This window comes from Lucilia sericata, unplaced genomic scaffold, assembly GCF_015586225.1.
Source record: "Lucilia sericata isolate MDLA Ls3-8-SP2 unplaced genomic scaffold, ASM1558622v1 Contig001273F_arrow, whole genome shotgun sequence".
Taxonomy (NCBI): domain Eukaryota; kingdom Metazoa; phylum Arthropoda; class Insecta; order Diptera; family Calliphoridae; genus Lucilia; species Lucilia sericata.
The window spans coordinates 43,363-66,905 of NW_023995224.1; the positions used below are offsets into that span (position 1 = coordinate 43,363).

At 30.2% G+C, this 23,543-nt stretch overlaps 1 protein-coding gene across 1 annotated transcript in view; it reads right to left on the reverse strand.

Moving 5' to 3' along the window:
• The window catches only part of LOC119610773 (serum response factor homolog A), a 42,514-nt gene extending 21,886 nt beyond the window's left edge, over nt 1-20,628 (reverse strand). The window contains exon 1 of the mRNA XM_037966123.1: nt 19,839-20,628. The gene's annotated coding sequence lies outside the window, so the exon portion shown is untranslated. The remainder of the gene's footprint in view (nt 1-19,838) is intronic.
• Between the last annotated feature and the right edge of the window lie 2,915 nt (nt 20,629-23,543).

Genomic DNA, 23,543 nt, shown 5'->3' on the forward strand with positions numbered 1-23,543 from the left:
TTTAGTTAATGTTTACATGGAGTAACATAGAAATCTTAGGAGGATTATTTTCAATATAATACTAGCACTTTTATCATACTTATAATGTGTGTATTTCCACGTTTTATGATTATTATCATTATTATTAAACAAATATTTATAGACAGTTTTGATGGATATACGTACGTATATTTTGTACATTTGCAGATGAACGTTTATCTAAGTCTAAAGATTTAAGATTAAGGAAATTTTTAAAAAGTTCAACACGTATACTCTCTGGACTATCGAACAGTCTAAGGTTTGGAAGACACTGCAGTCTATGGCGTGAAGTAAACAACATTCTTATTGTACCCACCCTATAGCCTATTCTGTAGTCTGGATTAGACTAACAGTATCCTATAGCCTGGACTATAATGTAGTCTATAGTTTTGATGTTAGTGTAGTCTATACTATATACTATTTTATAGTCTATAGTCTGGACTATAGTGAAGTTTATAGGCTGAAGAAGCCTATAGTCTAGGACTATAGAATAGTCTATAGTCTGGACTATAGAATAGTCTATAGTCTGGACTATAGAATAGTCTATAGTCTGGACTATAGAATAGTCTATAGTCTGGACTATAGAATAGTCTATAGTCTGGACTATAGAATAGTCTATAGTCTGGACTATAGAATAGTCTATAGTCTGGACTATAGAATAGTCTATAGTCTGGAATATAGAATGGTCTATAGTCTGGACTATAGAATAGTCTATAGTCTGGACTATAGAATGTACTATGGAGAAATCTCTAATCTGGAATATAGAGTAGACTATAGTCTAGTACTATAGAATAGTCTGTAACCTAGACTATAGAATGGTCTATAGTCTGGACTATAGAATAGTCTATAGTCTGGACTATAGAATAGTCTATAGTCTGGACTATAGAATAGTCTATAGTCTGGACTATATAATAGTCTATAGTCTGGACTATAGAATATTCTATAGTCTCGACTATAGAATAGTCTATAGTCTGGACTATAGAATAGTCTATAGTCTGAACTATAGAATAGTCTATAGTCTGGACTATAGAATAGTTTATAGTCTAGACTATAGAATATTCTATAGTCTGGACTATAGAATAGTCTATAGTCTGGACTATAGAATAGTCTATAGTCTGGACTATAGAATAGGCCATAGTCTGGACTATAGAATAGTCTATAGTCTGGACTATAGAATAGTCTATAGTTTGGACTATAGAATAGTCTATAGTTTGGACTATAGAATAGTCTATAGTTTGGACTATAGAATAGTCTAATATCTGTATGATAAAGTAGTCTATAGTCTGGAGTATAGAGTAGTATATAGTCTGGACCATAGAGTAGTCTATAGTCCGAACTATATAGTTGTTTTTAGTCTTGACATTTGAGTAGTCTATAGTCTGAGCTATAGAGTAGTAAATAATTTGGACTATAGTATAGTATATAGCCTGGACTATAAAATAGTCTCTAGTCTGGACTACAGAGTAGCATATAGTCTGAACTATAGAGTAGTCTAGAGTGTAGACTATGCCGGACTATAGATCATTCTGAGCTACAATAGACCAGTCTTAAGATACTTCTGATAGTTTCCTATAAGTTTACATTATAAAACAAACAATATTCCTTATTTTAGAATTTGTTGATATTCTAACCACAACATAGTTCTCATGTGGTATCCTAGATCAATTTCAAATCTATATTTGTAACTTAACATAATTAGTTTTTAATAAAGTTTAAATATGAATATTAATTATCCTATTTTGTGGTTATACAGGAAATTTCTTTTAATTACATTTTACAACCACAAAACAATTTCTATTCCTTGACCTACTCAAACTAACACTCACAAAATCTTTATACCTTTAATAGAAAAAGTAAACTTAAATTTGATTAAATGAAAATTTGTTAAAATAATATTGACTTTAGGAAGATACACACACAAACTAACATAATAAATACAATACAAACACATATACCTTCATTTATACTTTGATTTTACGAATTGTAAGTAGCTTCCTTTTTAACTAACTTTTTTACGATATCCCTCCCTATAACCACAAGCTGTTAGGATTGTGGTTTCTTACTGGTTTTGTTGCTATTAAATATTTATAAAATATTCTATCACATTTTGTTTTGTTGTCGAAACAAGCCAACTACATATACTCGCTCCATTTATATGTTTATGTTGTTCTAGTTGTTAAAATAGATAAAAGTACCAAAGTAAATGTACACATTTAGAATAAGAAAATAAACCGAAAAGAGAGCTGAATAATAAATTTATAACACTTAAATTGAATAAAATATCAATAACTGAAAATTAAATTATGTTACATCAAATTGTAGCTAACGAATCTAGGTGTTTAAAAGCTAAAATTATATTTTATTTTATTTGTCTATTTAAGGTGAGTAGCTGCTATTGACTTTGTTTTAGAATCAAAACCTTTTATGATATTATTAATGTTAACGCATCAAGAGACTTAAAAGGCAATAATTTGATAAAAAAAAGAGGACAAGGAAAAAATATTAATGTTATATTAATAGGGACATGTTCAACTAAGATAACTATTGGTGTTTTTGAGTAAATCGTAAATACTAAAACATGTCTAGATCTAATAAGGACCCAAAATATATATACTTTTGCAGGTCTATAACCAATATTTCGATGTGTTACCAAAGGATTAACAACACTTTTTGATAGTGGGTATAAAAAGGTGTTAATTATTCCTAAACGGTCCACTAGGCTCATTACAGTCTGGAAAACATATTAAAATTAACATGTCATTCTATAAAATGTTAGTAGATAAAAACAAAACTTGCCAACTATAACTATTGGCTGATACCTTTATGTCTATGATGTATTCTAGGGGGCCTTATTCATAAACATTTATCAACGTTTTATAGAACAAATTTTGTATGGAAACAGTAATAAAAGCTTAAGTCTAAGTAGGTATTTTATGACAAAGCATTATTTTCTTTTATAATTGTATTATTATATTACTATTATTCTTTGTCTATATATAATTATTTTCACAGAGATTAAGACTAAATTGCCATGATACTAAGACTTTCAGTAAACGTGCTACTAACAAACACATAATTATGTTAACACCAAACCAACAAAATTTACGAATGAATAAAAAGTAGTCATTAAGTAAAGATATATATTAAAACATCATTATTTATTTCGAATCACCATTATAAGGGGAAGGGATTTTTTATTGTAAAATTATATCAAAACTCTAAACAAACGAAACATTTTATTAATTTAAAAACTAAAATTTCCAGCAAATTTTACATTTAAAATACACCTTAAATGTCATAAAATTTAATTTTAAACAAATAATTTATATACTCCAGACTTAATATTTATGTATTTTTTTAAAAAACATATGTCAAACATCTTAAAATTACAATAAACATTTAATAAGAACCAATAAATTTATAAAGTTTTTTTATTGCTTTTTCATGACCATAACATTTTATAACTAAATATTTCAGTTCTTAAACAATTTATTAAAGTTAAAGTAGTCATTCATCATATTGAAAAAAAAGAGCACGTGTTTTATTTTAAGTTTAGTAAAACTGTCGAAATATTTCGTATGAATATATTGCATTTAACGTACTTTATAGTCATCATGTCGCATGAGTATTATTAAATTAAAAATATTACTTATACGTAACGTATGGCGTGTATGTTTGAAAAATTTAAATAAACGTGAGAATTTTAAAATGAGGAAGTTTTGTGTTTAAAAGTGTTTCGTTTAGCAAAAAGATAATGATTATTTTTTGGCACTGCTTTATCGAAATTGTTTAATAAAGCAAACTGTTATAATGAACATTTCATATAAAAGATAGTGTTATACTGAAACAGAATATTATTTATTTAAAAAACTGTTTTACTTCGGTGTTACTTTTTATATAGAAGAAACTGTTATACTGAAATTTCTCCTTATAAAAAATGTCCAATTTCCAATAGAGATAGCTGTAGATATGATTTTTTAATAAACAAAACTGTTATACTAAAAATTTTCGTTAGTAAAAAAACTGTTATACATGTGTTTTCTAGTTGTTGTCGTTTTCTAGATTTTTTTTCTAAAGAAATATATGTTAGAAATTAACTTGCTTGTAAAAAAGTAACTGTAAACCGAAATTTCGGTAGAAAAACTGTTATACATGAGAGTATCCATAAAAGCAATTGATAAACTGAACTTTTCTTATAGAAGTTCAGAGTTTTATATAAAAAAAAACTAAATTTCTATAGAAAATACAATAATAATTTGTTGCCTTAAAAGAGAATAGTACATATTTGTAAAAAGTGCAGATGAATGTGCAGATGATGTTAAAAGTGCAGATAAATAAAATTAACTGTTATAACTGTTTAAATTTGTCTATGGAACAAACTGCCATAGAAAAATTAACTGTACCAAACTTTTCATATAAAAAAACTGTTATACAATAAAGGTTCATATAAATAACTGTTATACTGAAAATTGCCTATATAAAAACTGTTAGCATGACATTTTTCTCTACTAACAGCAGTAAAAAAAATTCTTTTAAAAAAAATTTTCTATAGAAAAAACTGTTATACATATGTCTTATTTTGTTTACTGGTTTTTTGATTTTTATCTACAGAAATATATGTTAAAAATTAACTTGTTTGTAAAAAAGTAACTGTTATATCGAAATTGTTAAACTTAACTTTTGTTATAGAAGTTCAGAGTTTTATAAAAAAAAACTGTTCAGAAGAACAAACTGTTATACTTAAAATTTAAAAAAAATTAACTGTTATACTGAAATTTGTCTATGGAAGAAACTTATTAAAAAACTGTTATAACGAACTTTTAATAAAGAAAAAACTGTTATACAAAAAATGTTGAAATAGGTAAGTGTTATACTGAAAATTTACTATATACAAACTGTTAGAATGACTTTTTCCTCTAGAAAAGCAATAAAAATTATTTCTTAATTAAAAAAACTGTTATACCAAAAATGTTCTATAAGAAAAAACGGTTATACTGTTTATTATAAAAATTAACTTAGAGTCGATTAAGCCATGTCCGTCTGTCTGTTTGTCCGTCTGTATGTCCGACTGTCTGTTGAATCAATTTTCTGGAAACCCCTGATATTTTTAGGATCTTCAACAATTCTATCACACATGCTTTTGAGAAGTTTCTTATTGGAAATCAGCAAAATATGAAAATTTCGTACAAAAATTATAATTTTTTGCATGCTGGTGCAAGAATACAACAACAAGATTGTGTTTGCTTGTGAATACGTTGCGTAAGAAACAACTGCTATACATGTGTGCTATTCTGTTTGTTATAGAAATTAACTTAGAGTCGATTAATCCATGTCCGTCTGTCTGTCCATCTATCTGTTGAAATCAATTTTCTGGATACCCCAGATATTTTTGGGATCTAAGTCTTCAATAATTCTATCATACATGCTTTCAAGAAGTTTCCTATTTTAAATCAGCAAACTCTGAAAATTTCGTATAAAAATTATAATTTTCTGCATGCTGGTGCAAGAATACAACAACAAGGTTGTGTTTGCTTGTGAATACGTTGCGTTCGTTTGTTAACAATTGAAAACAGAAACAACGTTTATCAAATGTAGAAATCGGTTGAAATCAGGGATGGAAATAATTTATGAATGATTTTTTTTTTTTTTTTTTTTTTTTGGGAAAAAATAAAAAAAGAAAAAAAAATAAATAAAATTTTAATGAAAAAAATAATAAAAAAAAATAAAAATTAAAAAAAATTTAAAATATTTTTTTAAATTTTACTTATTTTTTAAGATTGTTTGGAAAAGTAATCAAATGTTATCATGTTTTTCGGTAACTAGGTAAAATATTGACCCATTTTAACAAATATTTATATGGTGTTAGTTTGATTAAATTATTAACTCGTTTCCATAAAATTTTTTTTGAACGTTTATAGTTTCGTTTTATAAAATGAGACTCTATGGCAGGAGAAACGATATTTTTATAAGTTAAAAACGGAACAACATCCCTCATCTTTTAAATGATACGTATATAAAGAAATTTAACTATTGAGTGTTTGGTTAATACTGCATAGGGAGGAAAAGTTTAACAATTTTTCAGACGTGACTAAAAACAATTTGATGAATTAATCGCTTAAATCGACAATATGGTTTTCTTACAGAAGGCGTTATACGATCTATGCAGTTAACGTCATAGTCATTCATATATTTTTATTTTACAACATAAAAATTTCTTTTTGAAAATTTACCATTTATTTACAACATCTTATCTCATTTTAAGTGTATAATTTTAAACTCTTTGACGTCTTAATATTGATAAATGTGCAATAAACATAAAACATCTGTTCATTTAACAAAGTTGTAAAAAAAGAAGCAATAATTTCTACTTAATTTAACAGCTATAAAAAGTTTATTTACTTATTAATCAACATTTTCAACCAACCCAAATATTATTACTAAACTCAACCCATTTTTAGAGTATTCACCTTTTTAGATGTTATATTCGCGCAATTGTATTACTTTAATAAAGACTCATATTTCTAAAATTTAAATTGCTTTTGTCTTCATTTGCTAAAAATTAATTAATTTAAAATAATAAACTTTAAAGTGTGGGTGTGTGTCATTTGACATTTGAATTGAAATGTTACTTAAATATTATTCAATTGCCAGACACTAAAGGGAAAGGGGAGTCATAAATTGACCATTTAAAAGAAATTTTTTTACACATCATTTAGTTTACAGCTTAAATGCTCTATTTGTATGTGTTTTGTGTAACGTATAGAGAACTTACTTAGATGACAAGTGACGATAAATTTGAATGGTTTTTGTTGTTTATTTGTTATAATTGTTGTGTATTTATTATTGTTTATGAGCGAAAAACTTGACAGTTTGTCAAATGTTTGATGTACAACGCAATGTTGTAGAAATATAAATTCAAATATATTTGAAATAAATGTCACAACTTACTGTGTAGAAATATTGTCAGTCAATTGTAAAAAGTCATTTATCAAATAGTGACGTAGTTATTAAATAAGTAATACGTTTAATATTAATTGCTTATTTTAACTAAATTTTTTTGGACAAGAATTATTAGCTTGTTTAGTGCTTATGTAGGCATGAAAAACTACAAAATATTGGTAAAATGAGGTAAGAGATAGATAAGAGATAGATAGGCCGCCAACGTTAATCATATTGTGTGATAAGAACATTATAACATAAGTAGGTTTTTAAAAACTGGTGTTATTTTTAAAAATCAATATGTTCGCTTTTTTTGATTTTTAAATGATTTTGATTTTTCTTAAATTTTTATTTTTGTTTGAACACGTGTTTGTTTAAAATTTTTTAAAACTTTCGAAATATTTCAAATGAATATATTGCATTTAATGTTCTTTATAGTCATCATGTCGCATGAGTATTATTAAATTAAAAATATTACTTATACGTAACGTATGGCATGTATGTATGAAAATATTCAGTAAACGTGAGAATTTTAAAACAAGTATGGATTAGGGTCGGCCATGGCCGACTAGTAAGTATGTTAAAAATGTGAATTATTTTCTTTATAATAAAGTATTTAGTTGGTTTTTTCCCTAATTTCGAAATATTTTTTCAATTTGTTGACAAAATATAAGAGATTTTCTTCAATAGAGTTTATATAGCAGTACGGAAAAATATCGGCCTATCCTTACAAATTTTGGTAGAGGAATTTACGTCTTCATTAAAGTTATTTGATTTAGACTTTTATAGAAATAAGTTTTTTGTTTTGAAACTAGAATATTTAACATAATTATAAGCTCAAAAGCCCTATTCGGAGGGTACGGTTTATGGGGGCTTAGCGAAATAATGGACCAATTTTAATCATTTTCAATAGACTTTGTCAAAAGGCTAGGTCAAATGAAGAGTATGTGCCACATTTCATCAAATTATCTTTAAAATTGCGACCTGTAGCGTGCGTACAAAGTTTACATAGACACCCAGACAGATGGATGGACGGACATAACTAAATCGACACAGAAAGTGATTCTGAGCCGATTGGTATACTTTAAGGTGAGTATATGACCAATGTTTTTGAGTGTTACAAAAATCAGCACAAAGGCATAATATCCTCCTCACAATAGGGTATAATGACAAAGTGTAGTATTTAATGAAGTTCATATCAAAAATGATGCCCGACAGAGTTTTGCCCTTATATAGGTATAATCCTAGACTGGAAATTGAAATTTTAACCATTTTCAAAAGAAGAGTATGTGCCAAATTTCATCAAATTATCTTTAAAATTGCGACCTGTAACGTGCGTACAAAGTTTACATAGACACCCAGACAGATGTCTGGGTGAATCGGCACAGATAGTGATTCTGAGCCGATATGTATACTTTAAGGTGACCAATGTTTTTGGATGTTACAAAAATCAGCACAAACGCATAATATCCTCCTCACAATAGGGTATAATGAAAAAGTGTAGTATTTAATGATGTTCATATCAAAAAATATTGAGAATATTTTTCATGCCCGACAGAGTTTTGTCCTTATTTAGGTATAATCCTAGACTGGAAATTGAAATTTTAACTATTTTCAAAAGAAGGTCAAAAGAAGAGTATGTGTCAAATTTCATCAAATTATCTTTTAAATTGCGACCTGTAGCGTGCGTACAAAGTTTACATAAACACCCAGATAGACGGATGGACGGACACAGAAAGTGATTCTGAGCCGATTGGTATACTTTAAGGTTAGTGTATTACCAATGTTTTTGGGTGTTACAAACATCAGCACAAAAGCATAATATCCTCTTTACTATAATGGTGTAGGGTATAATAACAAAGTGTAGTATTTAATGATGTTCATATCAAAAAATATTGAAAATATTTTTCATATCTAGATGTCCGAAAGAGTTTTGTCTTTGACTGGAAATTGAAATGAAGACTCCATATAAAGGATAGGATCATTAGAAGAACCATAGACACGAAATGAAGCCTTAGGGCCGGTTTTATACTTCATACTAAGGGGAAAAATTTGCTTAAGTTTAAAAATTTTATAGAAATTTTCCTTTAGTGCGAACTGTAAAACCCAGCCTTAGTCCACACTGGTTTTATAAAAACGTGATTAGAGTAATTCTAACTTATGCTTCGATAATTTGGTCAACCTCATTGGAGAAAAAATTGTCTGTTTGTCCGTCTGTCTGTCTATTTGTCTGTCTATCTGTCTGTCTATCATCTGCCTGCCTGTTCGTCTGTGTGTTAGTTGAAATGAATGTTCAGTCACCTGATATCTTTGTGATCTACATCTTTAATAATTCTTGCTTTCCAGATCATCAAAATTTAAATAATAAAAATAATTTGGTCATCCTCTTTCAACAATAAAAGTCTGTTTGTTTATCTTTCTGTCTGTCTATTTGTCCGTCCGTCTGTCATCTGCTTGCCTGCCTGCCTGCCTGTCTGTCTGTCTGTCTGTCTGTCTGTCTGTCTGTCTGTCTGTCTGTCTGCCTGTTCGTCTGTGTGTTAGTTGAAATAAATATTCAGAAGTCCCCTGATAGTGAAAGGTGAAGGGTATATAAGATTCACCACAGTCGAATAATATGCTTGTTTCTAATTTAATTTCAATGCACAAATTGTTTAATACAAAAACAAACAAAATAAGATTACTTCTCTAACATTTCCAAGCAAACATACACACACCCTTTCATATCTCATTGGAAATCATTAAAACAAGTGTTTATTTAACACACATACTTTTTGCTTTTTTAACAACAATAATTTAATTTAACACTGATAATAATGACAATGATTTCATTTCCCCTTTAACAAAACAGTGTCATATGAATATGGCATTCTAATAAATGAAAAGAGTTCATTGTCAAGGTTTTTCGTAGAGGGATGAAAACAGCTGGAAATGTCTTGTATGATTATTAGTTTGAGTGTATGATTTTTTAAAGATTTTGACATACATTTTTTTCTTCCTGGTGATATAGAATATTTAAAGAAAAGAAAAAAACAGCATTTCCTTATTCCTTTACATATGAGAACATATGTAAGTATGTTTATATATTAATGTAGAAGTATGTAGTGTAAAAGTATATTTAAGTAAATATTCAATTCTTAGCAGAAACATGACTTCCTGAACGGATATGGACCAGAAGTAGCAAAGAACATATATGAAGGTTATTTCATTCCTCATTTTTTTCATATATTAAATAAGTTTATTTTTAGATTTTATGTTTATTTTGGGTTAAGTAAAGTCTCAAAACTTTCAAATGTTTATTTACATTTTTATGAGTAATGTTAAATTATATAGAAAATTGTATTAAATAGTAAAAGATTTACGATGGTCAGGAGTAATTTATTAAAAGGTACTTTAATACAAACAACAATGATCATATTAGGGGCCTACCAGAAAATTTGAATACAATATTATTTCAACTCATCAATTTAAGTTTTTTTAGTTTTCCTTTTGTGAAGTAAGCAGTGTAACAATAATTCGTTATTGACCACCTTTTTCTTGCCAACAAGCAGTTCAAATTCCTTTCTAAACAATTTATGTATTTTATGCATACATTCATATGTTTGCAGATTTCTCTAACAAAACTATTTATTTAGTTAAACAAATAATTTACATACTTATTTATTTTCTAAACAATATTATTTTCCTTTTAATAGTATAATGTAGTTTAGAAGAGATTTTTTTAAAGGGTGTTATTTACTTTAGATTTTATACTCAAATTACATGCTTTTTTGCTATTTGAAAAAAATAAAATCTACATAAAAGTTTATATTTCTCTTATCTTTGCAAAAAAATATGTTACAATATGTTTTTTCCCATTCAAACTACTTATTTGAAGAATTTGTACATTTAAATACAAAGATATAAAGTTTTCTTTGAGTTTTCAACGAATCTTTGTGCATTTATCTAATGCAAATAAATATGAGTAGTTTATCTTTTAGCCGGAAGACGTACATATGTATGTATATGTCAAATTGAGAAATTTACAAAAATTTGCTTTTGAAGAGCTGAAAACGTTAAGCATATTCTAGAAGCTTTTCTTTTAAGAAACCATTACTCAAGATGGAAAATGTACTATTAAGAGTGATTAATATTGTTATCAGTTATATATCAAAAAATGGCTGAAACGTCAATAGGACAATAACAAAGAGCAGTGAAAATATGGAATGTCAATAGTTTTATATTGAAATATTTATAACCTACATAAAAACTATAGTAGTCAGGGTATTATGCGTTTGTACTGGTTTTTGTAACATCCAAAAATACCTTAAAGTATACCAATAAGCTCAGAATCACTACCTGAATCGATTAAGCAATGTTCGTCTGTGCGTCCGTCCGTCTGTATGTCTGTGTGTCTATGTAAACCTAGTGCGCACTCTACGGGTCACAATCTTATGCAAATGTTTTGCTATTGCTTCATTAATTAATTTTCCGAAATGGGATGAAAAAGATGTCAATTAATCATCGCCATGTTAAAGTGACAGGTTCCCTCCATATAAAGTGTCGATACCAGAACCGGTCCCTATAACTTTAGAACTAGAGCGTGGTATGTTTCTTGACAGTTACCTTCCCCGCAGGGATACTAATGTGCTGATGTTTGTAACACTAAAAAATATTTTTTCTTAAGTATACCAGTGGGTTAAGAATCACTTTCTGATTCGATTAAGCTATGTTCGTCTTTGAGACCGTGTACATACTATTCTCTGGATCCAATGACATACTATTCTCTAAATCCAATGACGAAAGCTGTTGAAAATGATTGAAAGTCAGTATACAACCGTATATGAACAGACATTATTTGGAACCTATGTAAGCTTTAACACAAATACTTTATTATTGAAAATGAATCACATTTAATATACGCAATTGGTGTAGGGTTCATTAGTCGGCAACGCCCAACTATTGTTTCTTACTTTTTTTATATTGTTTCTAATCGATCGATTTTAAATCATATCACACAGGAGTTTTTTATTCTTTATAACACCATTTCCCAATTTTGAGATTGACGATCAAATGATCACCCTAAAAAGAAATTCTTTGTTGTGGTCCACTTTAACCTCTTTATATACATATTTATGTAGCTTCATAACTTCAAAATGAGATTTTCACGACAGATGGCACTACTTTTGAATGCAGTGTTTGTCTTCAATAACCTATAAGTCAATTTGAAGGATACCTATCTGCAATTTATTTTCATGATTTCTTATAGATCTGATAAATTTGATGCCATAAGCATTAAAACCGAGAAAGACCTTGAAAGGCAATTTTGCATGTCGGAAATGCTGCTCCTTGAATGCTACAAAAGAAATTCATTTTGGCACTGCAACATTTCCGGCGTTTGAAAATTAATCTTTTATACGATAACTTAAAGAGTATAGATCGTATATGGTCAAAACGGAGTCTCTTCGATTCTACTTAACAGTTCGCGCGTAGTGAACTACTACGTAAACCAAGGAGATCGTATGAATCGAAAATAAGAGAAATTGAGTACCATAAGCATTAAAACTGAGAGAGGCATTGAAAGATGATGTTGGATGTCTGAAATGCTGTTTGAAAGCTATAAAAGAAATTCATTTTGGCACCGCATTGTGGATATTTTACGATAACTCGAAGACCATTAAACCCATAAGTCCTTGAAAGAAAAATTTGTATGTCTGAAATGCTTTGAGTAAGAGATTGTATGTGAAGCCTGCCTCGTCAGGCTAAACGATAACCGAGCCAAATATTAATGGCACTAAAATAATGTTCTATATTGTGTGGGATCAAAAAAGTTCTATCTGTAGACTCTCTACTCAAAGATCAATATATAAATATTCGCAATTACCTAGAAGTACTCATCCACTTTGACTTAGCTTCTTGAAAAACTTTCACGAGATCAGATTCGGAATAGTTGAGAGTTAGTCTACAAGTGTATAAAAGGACAATAATGTGCCATTAAAAAAAGGTACCCTATTTTGAGCCCCATAGCACCGTTCTCCATTTTCAAAACTTAAACGAATACTGCTCGCCTGCGCCCATGTCCATGACTATTTAAAAAGGGTTTGTATGTAATTACTTTTTGGTGCCTACGTTTTATACTTCAAAATCTACTAAAAGCGGAAATTTATATAGTACCTAAAAATTGGAACTGATTAGACTGTTAAAAGAATACTATTTTCTACCATTTGTTGATTAGACTGTTAGAAGAATACTATTTGCTACCATTTGTATTTCCAATACATATTTATTATCTTTCCGGAAAGCACCACAAAACACCCACTACAAATAGCTTGTGGGTTAATAAATTATTCAACAATTTTTAAAGTTTTACCTATTTATTAATTACCATTTATGTATGAACGACTATTTGGCATTTTAAGCTGTAATATTTTTAAAGAATTTTCTAATCTTTTTGCAACAAATTTGAACATTTCATACATGAAAAAATTCGTTATTTTACAACTTGTGTTAAAAGTTTTTCTTTTACGCTTAAATAGTTTTCAGTTTATTTTGACGTTTCAGTAATTTTGAGCAATTCCGAGAGAAAGAGAAAAAAAGTTAAAAACAAACTTAATGAGTTTTTTCTTTGGTGCAATTAAAGAGAAAAAAGCATTTTATTTAAATAGCTAAATTAAAACTGAATAAGGTGTAAATGAAAATTATGTTCAGTTTTTTAAGGTATTTGAAAAAAAAAATTATTAAAACTTTGCAAAAACATAAAAAAAGTATAATAAATTAAAATGCAAATTAGGATGTAAAACAAAAATTTTAAATTATATTAATGAAAAAGAAAACAGAAAACTTTACTTTTTTAGTTTATACAAACAATATATAGAACCCGTTTTGTTTGAACAACTTAATTTTTTAGTTGAGAATAACACTTGTTTGTTTTATAACAAAGAAGTCCATAGTTAGTATATAACTTGAACAATTTTTTAAATTAAATTTTACTTCCTTAAAAGCAACAAAGTTTCTCTTGAAACTACCGAACTTAAAGCTACTTAAATAGTATTACAAACTTTAACTACATTTCCAATTAATATAAAGATACTTTCTTTTCATAAATATCATTGTGTGTAAAAGCAACTGTCAAAAGCATTCAAAATATTTTAAGAAAAAATATTTATTTTCTAATTAGGTCAACCACAACAAAAGTTTGTATTTTCAACTAAAAATACCAAAAAAAATTATTGTTATAAAAACCAGCATATTTTAATAGAAATATTAAGTTTAGTTTTGTTTAGAAATACTTTTTTAGATTATAATAAAATAAAATGCATTTTAAAGAAGTTATAATTTTCTTAAGTAGTTATACTATCAGTTTTCTGAGTTGATGCAGCAATAAACATTTTGACTTAGTTTTCTGACTTTGTAAGATCGTTATGAAGTCCGAATGCTTCAAATACGTACCTAACATAAAGGCCTATCCCACTTTTTCAACAACAGTGTAAGCTAGCTATGGCTGAAGTTGGCCCAAGAACAAGTACTTTACTTAACTATTTTATACTCATTGCATTTCCGATGCTTCCTGTCCGACAATCTTCAGATCATATATAAAGCATTTTTCTTTTACAACATTCCACAATCAAACTGATGGGATTAATACTAGTTTCATGATCTTTTGACCAACATTTTCTTCCTGCTATTTAGGTTTAAACCACAGGCACTACGTGAACTCCGCAATACCAGATCTTATAGTTCAAAATCCGAGTCAAAATACTTAAAACCATGACTCCTATCGACAAGACTATAGGTATCGGTAACAAGTCTTTTACTCTGAATTACAATAACAGCAAGGATTTGAAAAGCGACCTCATATGTATATTGTGAATCATTAAGAATAGCAAAGTCGATTTAGCGATGTCCGTCTTTTTGTTTGTCTTTACTGTCTTTAGATCTGAACTTGAACTGAACTTAAACTGAACTAGAACTGAACTAGAACTGAACTAGAGAACTCTGAACTAGAACTGAACTAGAACTGAACTAGAACTGAACTAGAACTGAACTAGAACTGAACTAGAACTGAACTAGAACTGAACTAGAACTGAACTAGAACTGAACTAGAACTGAACTAGAACTGAACTAGAACTGAACTAGAACTGAACTAGAACTGAACTAGAACTGAACTAGAACTGAACTAGAACTGAACTAGAACTGAACTAGAACTGAACTAGAACTGAACTAGAACTGAACTAGAACTGAACTAGAACTGAACTAGAACTGAACTAGAACTGAACTAGAACTGAACTAGAACTGAACTAGAACTGAACTAGAACTGAACTAGAACTGAACTAGAACTGAACTAGAACTGAACTAGAACTGAACTAGAACTGAACTAGAACTGAACTAGAACTGAACTAGAACTGAACTAGAACTGAACTAGAACTGAACTAGAACTGAACTAGAACTGAACTAGAACTGAACTAGAACTGAACTAGAACTGAACTAGAACTGAACTAGAACTGAACTAGAACTGAACTAGAACTGAACTAGAACTGAACTAGAACTGAACTAGAACTGAACTAGAACTGAACTAGAACTGAACTAGAACTGAACTAGAACTGAACTAGAACTGAACTAGAACTGAACTAGAACTGAACTAGAACTGAACTAGAACTGAACTAGAACTGAACTAGAACTGAACTAGAACTGAACTAGAACTGAACTAGAACTGAACTAGAACTGAACTAGAACTGAACTAGAACTGAACTAGAACTGAACTAGAACTGAACTAGAACTGAACTAGAACTGAACTAGAACTGAACTAGAACTGAACTAGAACTGAACTAGAACTGAACTAGAACTGAACTAGAACTGAACTAGAACTGAACTAGAACTGAACTAGAACTGAACTAGAACTGAACTAGAACTGAACTAGAACTGAACTAGAACTGAACTAGAACTGAACTAGAACTGAACTGGAACTGAACTAGAACTGAACTAGAACTGAACTAGAACTGAACTAGAACTGAACTAGAACTGAACTAGAACTGAACTAGAACTGAACGAACTGAACTAGAACTGAACTAGAACTGAACTAGAACTGAACTAGAACTGAACTAGAACTGAACTAGAACTAGAACTGAACTAGAACTGAACTAGAACTGAACGAACTGAACTAGAACTGAACTAGAACTGAACTAGAACTGAACTAGAACTGAACTAGAACTGAACTAGAACTGAACTAGAACTGAACTGAACTAGAACTGAACTAGAACTGAACTAGAACTGAACTAGAACTGAACTAGAACTGAACTAGAACTGAACTAGAACTGAACTAGAACTGAACTAGAACTGAACTAGAACTGAACTAGAACTGAGCTAGATCTGAACTAGAAGTGAACTTGAACTAAACTACTGAACTAAACTAGAACTGACCTGTGTAATTAAAAATAATTTCACTAAGGGTGGGGTTATCGAAACGCTCTACAAAGTCCTTAAGATAGGTGTAGCCCTATATAAAGTTTTTCCGACCAGCACTTTTCATATTAAAAAGCGAAAGTGGGTGTATTTTGTCTTCAACATACATTCAAAACTTAAACTACAAAAACTTTCTCTCATATCGAGTGAAATTTTATTGAAATCAAATTTAGAAATTACCTCAATGAGTCCGTATATATTCAATATTCTCTCAGTCGCAGTCGTTATTCAAAATTGTCTTACTATTCATTGCATGTTATGCTCATTATAATATTAAAAAAACATTTACTTTGAGAGTATTATTTTAAAATATTCCTTTATTTAATTGGATTATTCCACATAACAAAATGTCTGGAAATATAAACACGTTTTTATGTTAAAAAGAAATACACAGCTGACTTTAATCTATATTTTATAATAAAAATAATAAACAAAAATATGTAGATTACCATTTTCCCATATCAAGATCATGTTAATATGTATTCAATGAAAAAAATGAAATAAAATTAAAATCGATCATGTTCGCTGAAGTGTAAAACAGTAAAAAATTTTAAATAAATTATTAAAAATAAAAAAATCAAGCTAATAAATAAATGTTATTAATGGTAAATAAACATCTTTAAACACATAAGTTATAAGCAAACGTTATATATTTTAGAGAAGCTTATTTTAGGAAACAGGATACACTCTCTATCTTCCACCTCTCAAACGAAAAAAAAACATATTAATTAATTAAATGTAAACATATTTAATATATATTTATGTTATGCGCGATTGCATCTACCAACAAATTGTTTAAATATCTACATAAAAAAAACTCATATATAAAACTTACAATAAGAACATTATTATATTGTGCTTTTAGCGTTTGAGCAAATGTGAACGAATATTTTTTTATCATGAAATTAATCAATCACTACGTATGAGTAATTTATTTAGTTATTTACTCACATATCACTCATACGCAGTGATAATTTAATATGACACTTTTTCATATAATTCTTTTTCCTTTGTTTACCTTCATTCAATAACTAATAAACGCATATTAAATTATTCAACTTGTAATTGGTTTATAAAAATAATTTTGGAGATTCGATAAAAAGTATAACACTAGCAAGCAATTTTTAATTAAAATGTAGTTATTGCACGTGGTAGGTTTATTTATTTTATTTGACTTTAGGACGTTCTTTCAGCTTCGTGAGAAAGGTATATATATGTATATGGTTGTCATTCCGTTTTCACAATACAAAATATATATGTATTTTTTGGATCCTTATAGATAGCGGAGTCGATTAAGCCATGTCCTTCCGTCTATCGGTCTGTCCGTCTGTGTGTCTGTTGAAATCAATTTTCTGAAGACCACAGATATCTTTGGGATCCAGATCTTCAGTGATTCTACTAGACATTATTTCATGAAGTTTTCTATATAAAATCAGCAAAATCCGTCCATAAATAACGAATCCGAGACAACCTCTGAAAATGTCATCAAAAAAGAAATTTTTTTGCATGCTTTGACAAAAAAGCTACAACAACAACAATATTGGAAAAAACGTATGTTTGGATGCGTGTTGGTTTATTGCTTTGTCGTATGACTAATTGGCTTTATAAAAGTGTAATTAGATCAATTATAGCTTATACTTCAATAATCTGATGGACTGCATTGGACAAAAAGTGTAAGCGGCGCTTACAGCCGAACGGCTCTTTACTTTAGGCGAACTGACCAAAATCGGTTATAGGACACGTCATCAATGTCTACAGGACAAATTGGAAGGTTATACACAATCATCGGACGTGCATGATCGCATACCAGATACAGAATATGTCGGAAACTTTGATACGCTGATCCCAGATAGAATGTCTTGGTCAAGCGGAACATTAGCAAAATACCAGTAGGAATCCGCTGTTACACGGATGGCTTTAAATTTAGTGGATAAAGTGGGGTTATATATTGAAGACCCCGTTTACCTAATCATAACACAAGCTTCCAGATAGAAGTCCGTGCAATAACGGAATGCGTTAATTGGATTAGAATAAATATGTCGCCCTTAATATATTTACCGACAACCAGAAGGCAATTAGGGCGATATCGGGTGATAGAATTAAATCTATGACCGTATTGAATTGTAAGAAAGCTTAAACTAAATACTCTCCCAGAGGTAAGGTTTACATCATATGGTTGTCAGGCCACTAGGGAGTAGTAATAGCTTTAAAAGGAAGGGAGCTCAAGGCAGTTAACCTGACAAACGCAAAACCATTCGACGCAACAAAAGCTGAATTAAAAATATGAGAATCCCATAAGACCTCTTGGAACGGTGGGTAGAACGACAAAGATCCTATGGGGTGACCCTGATTATAGTCAGATGAGAAATCTCTTCAAAATCTGCATGTCTGAAGTTAGTATGATGGTACGTATTCTGAGTGGACGTTCGGATTCCAACGAATGTAGAGCATGTGGAGAGGATAGTGAAACTCTGTAGCACTTTCTTTGCTACTGTCAAGCATTCGTCGAAGTTAGATCCAAGTATCTTGGAAGTGATGTTATTCCGGAAATAACATTCCTAAAGCTATGTATACACGGTTGTCAGATCTTACAACGTTGTCAGTAAAATGTGCAGAAAATGTCTAACAACGGCGTCAATTTACAAATTTTATCTTGCAATATTGTCAGTAATGCTTTTTCCAACAACGTTGCAAAAGAAAAATTGCAAGTTCACACGATTGTTGGACATTTTCTGCACATTTTACTGACAACGTTGTAAGATCTGACAACCGTGTATCAGAGGTTTAACTAACACTGATTGGAAGATGCTTAGGAATTACGTCCAGGAAACTGAGTTTCTGAAGAATGTTTTTTTTCATGAAAAGGAATACACAACAGGCCCGATAGTGGCCTATGTGTATTTCTTCGGATTTGATGTAGTAACCTAGGAAAAATATATAATGAAGATGGTAATTGATAGAAAAAAAAACAGATATCAGTTTCGGTATCAGCAGCTAAAGATACAAATCAGTCGAATTGGTTTCAAAAGTTTTTACAAATCTTCATTTCATTGGTCTGTGTTATCGGCTCATGCAAGGCACATTTTCGAACAACTTGTTTATAAATATCGACATCCAGATAAATTTCAAATAACTTTATTATTTCGTTCAATAATTGGTTTTTAGTTTCCATACAAAACTAAAAAAACAGTTACAGTTATTATTCTAATTAAGAAATCCTAAAAAGTCACGTTGTATTTATTTTTTGATCTAATTAATAAAAGAGTTTGAAAATGAAATAAATTTCCACTCGCACTCTTTCATCCATTAAACAAAATATTCCAAAAGATAAATACACAAACTCAATTTATTTTAAATCAAATTAATTACTCTAACAAGTATCTGCAAAACAACAATGAATACAACAAAAAAACACTTTAGGGGAAGATCTTAATTACGATACTTACAAATAAATTGCTGTTTTAAATTAATCCAATAAACGTTAAAAATAAGACAGCTACAATTCAATTGCGGCCGGGATGTTTCAAGTAGGTGGTTTTATTTATTTTTTTGACACTTATGCACAAAAAAGAAGGACCTTAAATGTTACAAAATGTTGTTAAACAGGTTATAAATCAAAATGTTAATTCACAGGCAAACAAATTAAAAAATTGTTATTGTCTGTTTTCGATTCGCTCGTTGTTCGAAATAAATTGCACACACGTTTGTTGTTAAAATTAACAAATTTATTGCGACAGCAAAAGATACAAATTGCCTGCCAGTAAAATTACAGAATGATATTAGAAAACAACAACAACAGATTATTTGGAAATACGGTTTCTTTTATAAAAACTCACAAATAACACGCACACAATGGACTACCGCAAAATGTTAAGGTTCGTGTTGGATTTTTTTTTACACTCAATTCCTGAAGGGTCTAAAAAAATATTTCATTAACTTTAAATAGGTGTAAGATAAAAACCACCTACAAAACTAACACAATAAATCCAAATTTGTGGACTGTTTATAGGACTGTTATATTTTTAAATATTTTAAAAATAACTTTTAATTCACACACATACACGCTATACAGGTCACGTTATTAATAAATTAGTTTAGTTTTTTTCTTTTTCACAAGCTAAGCGCGTAAAATATAACAATTTATTTTTATTATTTTTTGGTCACTTTTATTTTCTATTTTTTTATAATCCTGCCGCGATGGTATTTGAAAAAAAACGAACGCAACAGGCTGACAACGTAAAGATAACTCAGGTTGAAATGCTTCGGCGACTACGTTTTATATTCAAAATCAGTAAAATGTTTAACCAAAAACAACAAAAAGAAAAACACAACAGCAACAAGAACTAAAAGTTGTGAATGCGAACAGCAGCAACAATAACACCAACAGCAACAACAACAAGTACATTAACAGAAGAAACACATTTTAAAAACTTAGAATTCACAAACGAATAGCAAATGTTTGTTGTAGAGCATGCGTTCTTCACTGTATGTGTTAAAGGAAACGCACACATACATACACACATACGTTTACATCGCACTATACAGTATTACATTGATATAAGTAAAACATCCTGTTGCGTATGAAATAGAACATGTTTATTTTTTAAGTTAAATGTTGCTAAACAATGTTGCAAAACATCATTTTTGGTATGGAGGCAAAATATTGGGTAAACAGTGGTTGCAAGAGATTTTTTAAACACTTCGAAATATTAATAGTAGAAGGCCTTTTCTACGTTACCAGGTCCATTTTCTTCTACAGATTTCTAATACGACGGAGTATTTGTTAGAAGTATTAGTACCTTATTATACCCTACACCACTTTATTGGGGAGGGTATATTGGGTTTGTGCTTATGTTTGTAACGATTTAGCTATGTCCGTCTATCGTACATCATATTCTATTGTCTCAGTGACGAAGCCTGTTGAAAATGGTTATGATCGGTCCATTATTTCACCTAGCCCCCATACAACTGAACCCCCGAAAAGGGCTTGTAAACCTTGTTATCAAAGTACAGGTCGCAATTTTGAAGATAATTCAATGAAATTTCGCACATGATCTTCTTTTATACTAGAGACAAATTCTATTGAAAATGAGTAACATCAGTCCAATTTTTGACCTAGCCCCCATACCACTGAACCCCCCGAATACGGCTTTTAAGTTCATAATTATGTTCAATAAACTCGTATCTCGACAAAAAGCTGCAAAACCAAGTTCTATACTAGCCTTCATGACCCTGATGAATTTTTTGACGATATGACCTCATTTGACCATAGTCAAAGCCTTCATTTGAAACATGACTTAAATGTACACAATTTTATTTAATAAAAAATGACTAAAGTATATCTGAGACAAGGTACAATTCAAATTAAATGCTTTATTATAAACACTAAATCATATTTTTTTATAACTGGTGTAGGGTATTATATGGTGGCCCTCGCTCGACTATAACTATAACTGCGAGTTGTAGCATGTGTCAAACTCCAGGTTGTGCAACCATATAGTAAAATGTAAGAAAACCAAATGTCTCTTCGACATGGTCGTAGAGCCCATACTGTTGCTAATAATAACAGGGGGCCTTCGAACCACTCTATCGAAGGATTTTTTTGTCATTATGCATTGTTTACTTGTTGCCCTCAAATCAGCAATTAGACCCCGTGCAATCGGTATATGACATATGACACAGTCAGGCCACTCTACCATAATCAACCGTTTGGGATATTGATTACTACATCTCCAAACCATCTTTTGAAAGAAGCAATGTCGATTCAAGTCGATTCAACACGATCTAAATGTAATAACTGGGCACTAGCCTTTCGAGTTCCATGTCAGAATACTGAACTTACCCAGTAATGACTTTTTCAAGAGCTGTAAAGACGAAGATGAAGATGAGAGTATCACTCACTTTTCTCTTTAAGAGTATCACAAAGGGATCAACAAAATAAACACAAATATGTCCCCAATGATAACAACACATGTACAATCTGCTAACCTAAACTACTGATATTCTTACCGAATCCTTAGTCCAGTTTCAAGTTCATCCAGTTACGGAGGATCAATCACATGCTAAGGAACAGGTATATATGTATACTACGTGATTTTCTATATAACTATCAGGCAAAAGGTGTTTCGAGGTAAACCACAGATTATCAATTTGTGCCCTTTACTCTGGGTAACCACGAATAATAGCCTCCTGAAGACCCTAATGTCTGCAACGCCATGTCATAAGGGAAAGGATTCAAATTACTTGTGTAGAAGGGCAGAAGAGACCCTAAACACGGTTGAGCATTTTATAAGGAAGACGAAAATTCTTTACAACCATTAACCTTGTTTCCTGTACCAGTGACCGACAGAGTTAAGTACTTAGAGGTAATGCTTGACCGCCAGTATGCCGATATCAGGCGATAAGATTAAATATGAAACCGTATTGGACTGTAAGAGTGCCTTAACCGAAAAGTCTTCCAAGGGTTAGCGTTGCATTATATGGATACCAGGCCACTCGCAAATAATCGATCACATAAGGTCAAATATACTTGCTATAAAGTGAAAGAAAATGGAAGAAGTTAGCTTAATGAATGCAAAACCGTTTGACGTAATGAGGGCTGAATAAAAAACTTGTGTCACTTGGAATAATGAATGAGGTCGAGAAGCCTTCTCATAATGGGCAAATTTGAGTTAATAGATTCAGACTCTCAGTGCACACACAACTATACAATGAGTCAATTCTGACGAATGTAGAAAAACTGGACAAAATGTTTCTAACATTGCCAGGCTTTTGTCGAATTTAGATCCAACTATCTCGGGAGCGATGTTAATCCAGCGAAGTTCTGAGTGAATGAGAATCTATAAAAGATGAAAAAGGTGTTTCGAGGTAAACCACAATATATCAATTTGTACCCTTTACTCTGGGTAACCACGAATAATAGCCTCCTGAAGACCCTAATGTCTGCAACGCCATGTCATAAGGGAAAGGATTCAAATTACTTGTGTAGAAGGGCAGAAGAGACCCTAAACACGGTTGAGCTTAACCGAGATAGCTAAATGTCAACTCGGCAAAGACTTAAATCAATCTTTTTACAAGAAAGACAAAAATTCTTAACAACCTTGAACCTTGTTTCCTGTACCGGTGACCGACAGAGTTAAGTACTTAGGGGT